An 8720-nucleotide genomic window follows, 5' to 3' on the forward strand; every position below is an offset into this window, starting at 1 on the left:
TATTTAAGGGTAAAACAACATTAATAATACCTATTTTATATCTAATACCTCTCATTAATTTTGCCTGAGGTTTTCAATGTCTTTTAAAATATCTTTTAATTCTTATATTACGCTTTCATCCTCCTTCTTCCAAGCAATTTATTTGTAGAAGAAACCAGGTAATTTATCCTATATAGTTTCATACACTCTGGAGATATTAATTTTTACTAAGAATTCAACCAAAATGCTATTAATACAATGCTAACCATTTAGCATCATATTTCACTTGTTATTTTTCCAAGGTTCTTTTACAGGATCTGATTTGATCCATTTGGTCCTTCCATCATAAGTAAAATCCTTAATGAGAATGGCACCTCTAGGGAACCGTAATGAGATATGAGATTAAAGAAGCCATGTCAATGCATGGGTTTGGATTTATGGCAAGCCCGTTCCTCTGGGACTCTCATAGTGTCCCATGTCAGAGCAAACTGGCCCTGAACCATTGCCTGGCCTCTGTCTGTAGGCCACAGGCACTGAAGTGGTTTGCACAGTGGAAAAGAAAAGGGGAAAAAAAAAAAAAAAAAAGAAGCCAGGTCAGACTGGTCATATGTTTACCCTTAGTTGTTTGAGGTCGGCTGCTAAAAGCTGAGTTACCATCAAGGTGAGATCCCAGGAATGCTTAACAAACTTCAGTGACAACAAGCAAGGCAAAATTATTTTAAAGAAATACTGAATTTTAAAACTATGGAAGAAGCAAAGACAACAGGATGCAAATCAAGGGAAGATTTGAGCAAACAATTTAATAGAGGCATAGCCATAGCCAGTACAAGTATATGGAAACAATTTTAAGGAATATTTCTTCTAAGGCCAAGTTTGAAGTTTTATATAAATCTTAACAGACTGGGCACATATTAGGTTACGTTGGAAATCCAAATATTAATTTCCCAATTTTATGGAGAAAGTATTAAGCTCAGATTGAGTTCTTATTTGAATAATTCTTTAATTTCAGCATACTGCTTTCAAATGATCTTAGTGTTTTTAATTCTAACATTCTCTGTTGCCTAGACCAAGAAAATTATTAGTTTCAAAAACATATTTAACATTCCTCCAAAAAACAATTTGATACCTACATAATCAACCAAAAGGATTTTTTTTTTTAATTCTAAGTTTATTAATCAACCAAGTTTGGAACCCACTGCTTAGATCAGACCAAACCTCACAGTTCTACCTCTTTTTATTTTATTGTTTGTTTGTTGACACATTTAAATGATAGAGACCAGAAGTAACAAGATATACAGAAAATTTTTCTTATTTCGGAGTCAACCTTGTTTTTCAAACTTGGGCAACTTAGCTTCTAAGAGCCTCCCTTTCCTCTCCTTTAAAATAGAAATTAAAATACACACCTTAACCATGAGCATTAAATCAAATAATTTAAGAGACTGGATGGTAGTAAGTACTCAATAAATGCTAGCTCTTAATCTTCTTTTAATCAATAATGCATTGCTTAAAAAAACAGGTGCACTAATGGCTATATTTAATACAGGCATAATTTTGCCATTAATTATTTATAAAAATAAAAGAAGCAATGAGTAGGTTTATTTTAATTCATTTTTAAACATATAGGTCTTGCTGTTGAGTTTATTAATTCATGCGTTTATGTTCAGGGTAAATTAGGGTCCTCTAGAGAATCAAGGGATATTTCTTTTCTTCAATAACAAATCATTTCTAAAAGGGAAACTTAAAAAGCATCTGCAAGCTTTGAAGAGTATAACATTTGCTGGTGTAAACATGGGAGAATACATGTAATATATATTACTAGTGGCCTGTTGGTCAAAGAAGTCAGAAATGCTCCCAGAGGTAAAATAACTATGAGAGGCATATTTAACAACAAATAAGGTAGGAGAGAATTTTCCATGACCTTCTTGTTCTTGTCTCTTCCAGTCTCAACTAGTACATTAATCACTCAGACAACGAGACACACTAAACAGCTGGCCTGAACATCCTGTGAAGTCCTGGAGTTTTCATAATTGGTGTTGGCTAGTAGTGCTAGCCCAGGAATACTCAGGATGGCTACACTGAACGTGGAGATGCAAAAGATTTCTTCATTTGTCTGCTCCTCCAGGGAATCATTTGTTTGGAACCTGGAACCAACTGAGATTTTCTGCTATACAAGTAGCCTTTAGGTTATCCAACCACACTCAGCATGGGTTTGGCTTGCCAACGAAAACCTCCCTGCTTCAAATTCTAAGATTTTCCTTTATACTTAAATTTCACATCTGGTAGCAGATTGCAAGCTTTTCAACCCCTACACAATTTCTACTTTTTCTGGGAAAGGGGATTACTAACCACGTAATTCAAACTAATATTATCTCTTTTTACAGAATTAATGAGAAGCTGTAATTACCAACACTGTTTACCTGCTACTCTGGGAGTATATTTCCAAGGCACATGAATTAGCCATCGTCAGCTTTATAATTAGCGTGTGACAACTTTAATTCCAAAGCCACGTTTAATCAACAGCAACAGATGGAAATGCGCCTAGTGGTAAGTCATCCCCTTAACAGCTCCTTGATAGTGAGTTTGTTCTACTGGCTCTGAATTATAAGCTATTTAGCATAGTAAGTGCTAAATTGCTGGTAATATTCTCCATCTTTTTTGGGCTATCAGAGTTACAATACATGAAAGTAATTATAATCACTGACATGTATGAGTACTCACTACATACTAAATGCTATTATTGTTTTAACTCAATGAAGACTCCAAATAACCCCTTATATTAGGTAATTTTAATATGCCCATTTTACAGGTGAGGGAATTGAGTCTAAGAAAATCGAAGTGACTTGCTAAGAGTTCCACAGCTCTTAGCAGTAGGGTCAAATTTGGATTCACTATGATCGTGCTGTAATAAAATACCTTTGTTATTCTCAATCGTATGGGGCTGTTTAGTGGTTTTGGATTCTGCTAAAAAATTTGTGTTATTTTGTGGATCTTATGATTACAGGATCCAGTTTTTCTAACTTTTCTCCTCACAAGGAGCAGTCATATACATAGAGGACAGCAGCTGTCTGCTTGGTCCTTTTATTAATTCTACAAACATGTATTAACTCAGAGTCAGTCACTGTGCAAAGTTTGGACTCACCATTATCTATCTTGAATAGCAGTTGCAGAAACTTTTGGGGAACCCTCTCAGAGATGTTCTTTCTACCTCCCAGAGATTCACTGAAGTTACCTTCACCAAGCCTACCATATATACAGCACCTTGTGACTTTACCTCCAGCCCCCATAAGCTAGCCCCTTCTAGGGTTTCACCACTGCAGGAAAAAGATGATCCAGCAGGCTCGGATCTCCATTTCTAAAGTTCCCAGACTTAAGATATCAAATCAGATGCAGGGAAGGGATGCCAAAGTTTAGGAGTTTGGAGCACTTTGACCTCTCCCTATCAAAACACAATTTCTCCTTCCCCACTCTACCTCAGGGGACAGTATAGACTAAACATATCTAGACCTGGTACCAGTGATTTTTAAACCTATCCTAAACATTGAGATTATTTGAGGAATTTAAACAAAAACCTCAGCAAGTGTGCCCAAATCCATACCGGTTATTCAAAATCTCTGGGGGTGTGGCCTGCACATCTCTCCCTGTGAAAACCTCCTCATGTAAATGTCATGTCTAGCTGGGGTTGGGATGTATAGCTTTAGACATTCAAGTACAGAGGGTTCTTTAATGTTTTTCTGAAGAAAAATGTTGTTGTGTGTTTATATTAAATCCCAAAAGTCATGGGTAAATTGCCTGTAACGGTCATTTCTTAGGCACAGAAAGTGGAATCTGAAAAGGTTCTGGTCCCTACAATGATTCTGAGGGGGTTTGTCCCCTCTAATTTAGAATGTGTTGTTGTTAGAGAAATGACAACTGCCATGTGATCACACAAATACCACTTTCATTTCTTTGTAATTAACCCCGGGATGACCTTTATTCATTTTGGAAATGTAGAAATATCTAGCTGCCAAACATGGTTTAATAGCCTTAGAATTAAAAAAGAATACATTAGATTTTTTTCCTTTTTTGGTCCTCAACGATCATTGGCTTTTTGCCCCTTCGCTCGGTTAATGAATAGTAACTCTAAGATGTTCAGATCCATTGCCTGATCTTTCCACCCTTGGTGAAATTCTTTAAAACATAGGCACATGTGCCCACATACACACACACACACATATCATATCTTGTTAGTAATAAAGGGCCTTTAGAGATCCTTGATTTACAAATGGGGAAACATGCATTATCTTTCACATAGCTTGATTCACTTACAGCCACATACGTAATGTGAATTTTACAGTTTAGACTTAATTGAACTGATTCACTGACAGTCAGGTATATGTTAGTAATACAACCCAAATGTAATTTTTAATGTACCAGGCCATCTCCCTCAATATGAATAATGAAACTATCCTTTACATTACTAGGTGGCCTATGGACAAAATTAGACTATTAGCTAAGATTATAAAATAATTAATTCATCTAAAAAAAGTAAAATGTATCATGAAATCACTATTTTGTGCTGTGCACTCAATAATTAAGTAAAAACAATAAAACATACCAACTAATTCGACTTGGTCATGTGGGATAATGCACAGGTATGCATTTCCTTGCCACAAGACACTGAAACTTTTTATAAACCTAAAGGGGGAAATAATCACTTAAACATAACAATGATACAAATAATATTATTTCTACAGTGTGTTGTCAGTTTTTTTTAAAGGATGAAAGGATGTCTTGAAGTAGATCCTTTGACATTGTCCCCTTCTCTCCAAGGCCACCTTTATGTGTGTATATGCATAGGGTTCTGCATACAGAAGTGTCCATTCTTCGCTCAATACTCTTCTGTCACCATCTTGAATTCTTAATATAAATAAGGACTTTGTATTGTTATTTTGCATAGTCTATACAAATTATGTAGCCATCCCCCTTCACCCCTGCTCTTTACTCTTGAAACTAACAAATTTATGCCCCTGATGTCTCTGATATTTCTTGGCTTAAGCTCAAAGCTTGATGGCGGAACTTGACCCTTGACTCTCTCAGGCAAGATCAACACTTATTTCCTCTTGCTCTGTGCTCCTGACCACTCCTGATGTTCTCAACACCTCATCAACCTCAGGAAACCTGAGGACACAATCCAGTGTCAGGGCTCTAACCTATGACGCCTGCTGGGTTTGCTCACACTCCCCTTATCACCCACTCAAGCAACTGATAAAAATCAAGCCATTAATTAAAAATTGGAAATTATTCCTTACAAAATGCAGTACACAAAGTGATATATACATATTTTCCATGCTTTTCTTTTATAACGTTGCACCTCACATTTAATCTTTACAGTTAGTATTCTTGTTCCTCTGACAACACACTAAGAAGTCATCTCAGAGTTACCCATTCTGCTCGCTTTAATCTTGGTTCTATTAGCTTCAGTGTCAGAAAATGATATGTTCTTCTTTTTCCTCAAATTCTGGTCGGATACTCCATTTCCAATCTTACTATATACAGATGACACACAAATGCAGACTCATTCTAATGGTGAAAATGCTTTTTCTTTCCATGAAAAGAGGCATAGGCATATTTTCTCTTGTTAAAAAAGTAATTTCTTAAAAGACAACCAGCTCATTGGATTGGGGTGATTGAAGTATTTTGCCCTAACAAAATGACTTAATCAACACACACACACACACACACACACACACTCACACACTCCCCAACTGGGAAATTAATGGAGCCTATATTCAAGATGTTTAGTATTTTCAGACATGCTGGCAAATTGAACTATCAAGGACAGAGCTGCAAACAAGAAAATCATCTCACAACCATTTTATTAATATAAAGGAACACTTCAATATGTGAAGAGCCCTAGATTCAGAAACAGTCTGTGAATATTTTCTCAAGGATATCATTTGAATCCCATGAAAATATGTGTAAGAAATAAGAGCAAATGGGAGAGGATACAGAGGTTCTGTGAATATTATCCAGGCTGCAATTAGGTTTCTATGTCATTGATCCTACATTCAAAATAAAATTCACTATCCCCAAAATGATTGGCATTTATTTTTTCTTGGATTATACACACTCTTATTTTTTCCTCAGACTATACACAGTCTTATTCTTTCCTCATCAAGCTGTTAATGTCATAAGATATTATTCAAAACATCCTTTCTTGTTTTATTAAACTTTTGAAAAGCTAATCTGCAGGCAAATAATTGTGTGTGTCTGCGATTGTAAAATTGTTATCTGCAGAGTCAGTTTCTGTGATCTAAAACTCTGGAATTCTATTCATTTGTGTGTGTGTGTGTGTGTGTGTGTGTGTGTGTGTGTGTGTGTGTGTGTAATTCCTAAGTGCTCATCTATGCTAACACTCTGCTATATTATGAAAGTATTTATTGCTAAGATGGTCTTATTACATGATTCAAACAAGTCAAAGTCAAGTTAAAGACAGCCTTTGAGCACTTCACATTGGTGTGGTCAGGAACATAAGATAGTTCTCTAGGAAAAGACACTCACTTATCCCCAGGTTATAGTCATTGCCTATGTCTCTCAAGTTCAGAGTTGCTGGCCAGACTCTGATTATAGGGTCAGCAAATGACAACTCCAAGTACTGTTTGAATGACAAGCTTTGGCTAATTTTTAATTGATATGTGGGCACACGATCAAAGATGTGGCCAATGTCGTTAACTTGCTTAACTGCCATTTAGCAAATTCGTCAAAAGCTACGTGTGAATACCGAGACTTCAGAAGTGGGATAGTTTAATAAGCCATGTAAGGTGAAGTGTGGAAGAGAGGGCCAGAAATAACAGTAACAAATATTTATTTTTTTACAGGCCTTATGTTGAAAGGTAAATATGTGTTTGTTTATATTTTAAGACCTCTGAGAACAAGGTCAACTTAAGTGTGCGACTGACATTTCCTCTAAATGAATGTGAGAAAGCAAAACAATAGCTATTAACCAAGAATAAAATAGAATCACCAGGTGCAACTCACTTAGCAACTACTCTATCAGTCTACCTTTATTTTATAAAAATGTCTTCTGACTAATAATACCATTTTTGCCCACTCAGGATTATTTTCATTCATGGAAATAAATAGGGTTACTATTAATATTAAGAGTAAGCAACTTTCTAATGTCATTATCTGTGACGTTATTACATCCTCTTTTTTTTTTTTTTTTTTTTTTGCGGTATGCGGCCCTCTCACTGCTGTGGCCTCTCCCGCTGCGGAGCACAGGCTGCCATGGCTCACGGACCCAGCCGCTCCACAGCATGTGGGATCCTCCCGGGCCGGGGTACGAACCCGTGTTCCCTGCATTGGCAGGCGGACTCTCAACCACTGCGCCACCAGGGAATTCCTACACCCTCTTTTTAAGAATAACACCGCCATTACCAGCAGTCCACTAATAAAGCATAACTTTTGGTAGCCTGAAGACTCAGGAATTTCAAAAAGTAATTCATTAAAATTAAATTTCCCAGAGAAAAGGGTTGTAATTCTGCTACCTTACTTACTATGTGACATATTCTTTATGTTATCCTCAGTGGTAGCACATTGTCATTCCCTGGAGAGAATTTGCATTGGAGGGATAGTTTGAATTTGCATAAAAGTGTGATGAATCTGAAAATGATCAAGCAATGAAATTCCATTCTCATCTTTAAAATATATACACTTACATAGCATGTACTGTGCATTTATTATTTTCATTTAAGTTACTAACTTCTGTAAGTTTGAAACATACACACACACACACACATGGTATCAGAATGCATTAGGCAAGCTCTTGGTATTCTGTATGCTCACCTGCTACATTCATTCACAAAAAAGATGGGAAGAATTACCCTGGAGTAATTTCTGGGCTCATTTGTTTACCATACACTTGCTCGATTTTATTGTTATCCTTGTAACATGTAATAAAATAAGCCAACATGTGTCACACAATGTTAGTGAATAATTATAAGGCAGCATGACAACGCTACAATTTCTTGGGAATAAAGAATAAAAACAATGAAAACAGCAGGAAAACAGAGCAGAAAGGAATTTGAAAATATTCTCTTTCTAATAAAATATGAGACCTTCACAATTTTATACACATTTAAATTTATATATATTTTTCCTATCAGTTCTGGGGACTGTTGGATATTCAGAGTTGAATATACTTGATGAACTTACAATCAATTAAATAATATTAAATTTTTAAAATTTTCTTAAAAGTTGACATTATAAGTACAGTGTATTTTTTAAAAGTAATTTTATTAGTGTATAGTTGCTCTACAATGTTGTGTTAGTTTCTAAGTACAGTGTAAACCACCAGGCTTATGAGGACTTTGGAATAGGGTCAGGGAAAACTCTTTGGATGGAGGTGATATTTTATTTTCTCCTGCAGGGCAAGTGAGATAGAATAGCTTAACGATATATGGATGTCAGTAAATCACAATGCAATTATTTAATATTGGGCTTCTCAGCTAGACTCTAAGATCTCTGAGCTCAAGACAGGAAGAATATCACTTCTACCCCCTCCTATTTTCTTAATGCCTGGCAAAGAGTAGATGTTTCATAGCATCTTTTGAACAGATAAATGAAATGCAACAGCTGCATTTTTAATGTAAGAAAGGGAGACATTCAGTAAAGGATTATTCTGTGAATATAAAATTTGACCAAAGTCCTCTTATTTGTGGAATAGAAAGTTTAGAGCCTTCGGTTTCTGGAGATTAAATTAA

The 8720-nt window shown here is 35.8% G+C and overlaps 1 non-coding gene across 1 annotated transcript; it reads left to right on the forward strand.

Annotated features, from left to right (window-relative positions):
- The first annotated feature begins 400 nt into the window (after positions 1-400).
- On the forward strand, positions 401-532 carry LOC116757216. Its single transcript, XR_004350868.1, has one exon. It is a non-coding gene; the product is annotated as a small nucleolar RNA SNORA42/SNORA80 family (small nucleolar RNA).
- Positions 533-8720: the final 8188 nt, after the last annotated feature.

This window comes from Phocoena sinus, chromosome 7 (genome assembly GCF_008692025.1).
Source record: "Phocoena sinus isolate mPhoSin1 chromosome 7, mPhoSin1.pri, whole genome shotgun sequence".
Taxonomy (NCBI): Eukaryota; Metazoa; Chordata; class Mammalia; order Artiodactyla; family Phocoenidae; genus Phocoena; species Phocoena sinus.